This window comes from Nicotiana sylvestris, chromosome 11 (genome assembly GCF_000393655.2).
Source record: "Nicotiana sylvestris chromosome 11, ASM39365v2, whole genome shotgun sequence".
In the NCBI taxonomy this organism is placed as follows: Eukaryota; Viridiplantae; Streptophyta; class Magnoliopsida; order Solanales; family Solanaceae; genus Nicotiana; species Nicotiana sylvestris.
In genome coordinates, this window is record NC_091067.1 from 64,809,103 (window position 1) to 64,812,373 (window position 3,271).

Here is a 3,271-nt window from a genome sequence, read left to right on the forward strand (position 1 = left end):
AGAAAAATAAGTTCCTTAAATTCCACCCATAAGGGCTTGACCCCAAGACATCGCTTAAATATGAGCAACCCCTCATTGGGGACGTATCTGCAATGCCTTAAGATATTATCTACGCCAAGTTTAAAGCAAATCTCCAAGTGCCTGAAGTTGACCTTCACTCAGAGGCCACTCTCAAAAATTTCAAGGTTTGATGCACTATCTTCATAAGACTTGAGTGTAACAATGACCCGAGTCTATCAGACCGCTTCAGTCTTGGTCTGGGGGACAACGATGGGCTCAGAATTGAGCCATTTCTATCAACCAAAGACCAAAAAAAATACTCGTATCTGAGTTAGACATTGACAAACATCAACAGAGGTATACATTTAGAACTCCCACAAATATAAAAGAGTATGACAAGCACTAAAGGCAAAAGTCAAGAAAATAGCTTTAAATTCATATTCATAAACATTTGCTTACAGCGGCCCTCGAGAGATCCTTACATATTATTACAAAAGTCTACAAAGGGTCTCTATACGAAAACAAAGAAGTGAAGAGATACATGTAGTAAAAGCCTAGAGCCTAGTCTACTCTCAAAGGTCCATCTCCTATAGCAACTCCTTCGGACATCCTCTCTTTGGGCATGCGTCCTCAAAGACAATATCTTCCGAAGTGATGTCTCCTCAGAAGCCTTATCCCGGCCTTCTACACTGATATCCCCAAAAGATATGTCGAGAAGTAGGGAGGGATGAAAAAATGCCATAGCCCGCCAAAGGTCCAGGACCCTCACTAGCTAAGAGAACCTCAGAGAGGCAACAGACTTGGCGAACATCGGCCTCTCTTGCACGACTACTTTAAATTCACTTCTTGGGACATTGAGTCGTGCAAATTACCAGCCCAGGGCAGAGCGTCATGCCGAGCCGGGGTATGAAGGTGAGCAGCGGTGTATAATCCGAGAACCCCCGTGAGCAGCGGTGTATATTCCAAATAAGTTTCTAAAATGGGGAAAGTCGATCCCCCGTATATCGTCATCTCGAGCCAATAAGGACAGCAGTATCAGGTGTAACAACAACAACAACAACGAAAAGATGGTATGATCTCGCTCGGCAAGGGGAAAATAAGGCAGAAGGCCACCGCACAGCCGATGGGAATGCTGCCAAACAATATTAAAACAGTGAACTCCAAACATGGTGATTAGTAATAAAGAAAGATGGTGAGAAGAAAGGAATGAATGAATGAAGGAAGGAACTTGGATAGAGAGATAATGCCAAAATACCCCCATTTATAGGAGAGAAGGACATAGCCATCAATGCCTTTGGAAGACCGACCGGCAGATACAATTAATGCATTCTTGAACAATTGAACTAACGGCGGTACTATCACTATGAAGAATAGGAATCGACAGCGCATTGAAAGGCGTTGAAAAGACAAGTCCATGGGATGTCCCAATTATCATGAAAACTCACGCCATAGGTTGCGTCATCGGCATGATGTCATCACGGGAAGCTCAAGGAGTTGGATATCAGAATCATTTCCCATCGCTTCATTCTAGGAAACGCGGAGACTATCTATATGCAGCGAAATCATAGGGTCCAATTTCTTTCTATTAAGTCACTTCAGAAGAACACCTCGAGGACTCGAGGACACGAAGCTGTGATCGAGTTCCCTCCCTCGGAGCTTGTCGAGGCCCGAAGTAAAGAGAATATTGATCAAGGATAGAGTAAAATCGGGGATCCCCAGGGCATGCGACTAAGTCTGACAAAGTCGGCCTGTCCAAAACCTGTATCAAGGTGTCACGTCTAGCCGTCTCATCTCCATGCCTTTACAATTAATGCATTATGTACCATGTTTGATTTCCCCTCCTATATAATGGGGATCATTACCACTTTGTAAGGGGCTGTTGTTGCTCCAACTATTCTACACAAGATAAATAACAACTCTCTCTCTCTCTCTCTCTTCTATCTAACATATTTTCCCGATGATATTGCTTATTACTTTCTCATTTGTTCTTCATTTATTGCTTGTTATTGACCATATAGATCCTCCCTTGATTATATCCTAACTGTTAGCCCTTTCCCCGAGTATCCTTGGTAGCTCTATCCCGAGCCCAAGCATCAACCTCGAGACCCCTCATCGGTTAGTTTGACGCCCGAGTAGCTAACCCCTCGGTTTGATTATAACTCTACTTTAGCTTGCATTTAATCTTTTATCTTCACATATCTAGCATCAATTGCTTAAACAACTAGCAAAAAAATAGATCACATATTTTTAGAGTCCCATCAACAAATTTAATTGTTATTACTATTTTTACGGTAAACACCCCTATTCCTATTGTTGCCATGGAAAACTCTTCCTAGTGGGTCAACCCAAACAAAACATGTGCATACCATTCTGGTATGAAAGGGCATACTATCGATGAATGTCGCACTCTGAATGACAAGATTCAAACCCTAATTGATAACAAAGCCATACAAGTAAAGGAAACCATACCAAATGTCCGCAATAATCCCCTCCCAAATCATAGAGTTGAAGGAGTAAATGTGATAGAAACTGATGAAGAATGTGATCCTAAGGGGTCAATTGGGCTTATTCAGGAAGGTGATGACCCTCAACCTGCAGTCATGCTCACACCTATTGTGGTAAAGATACAACCACTAGTCAAAGTTGAAGTAGCCACATCAGTCCCGTTTGAAGTTGAAGTAATAGCACCTGCGACTACACCGGCTCCATTTGAAGTAGAAATACCCAAACCCTTCACTGTGAAGGTACCACCCACACTTCCTTTCAAGTCCAATTCTATACCCTGGGATTACGTTGCCGAAGCTCGGAGAAAGGGAAAAGCAAAGAAGGAAGAATATGGTGTTGCATAGGGGATGATCAAAATTGGAAGGATATATACACCGAAAAATTTGGGAAGAACAAGCAAGGAAGCTGCTACCAAGCAACCCATTATTGAAATTAGCGTAGATGATCACTGGAGGAAAGTACAGGCAAGAGAATACTCTGTGGTTGATCATCTGAACAAGACTCTCGCCCAGATATCCATCCTGTCACTGCTACAAAATTCTGAGGTGCATAGGAACGCTCTGATGAAGGTGTTGAATAAAGCTTATATGCCTAACAATATCACTAGTGGAGAGATGGCCAATATGGTAGGGCAGGTACTGGAGAGCCACAAGATCACCTTTCACGAGGATGAACTACCACCAGAAGGATTAAGTCACAACGGGGCGCTTCATATCACAATACAGTTTGAGGATAAATTCATCGCCAGAGTCTTAATAGATGGGGA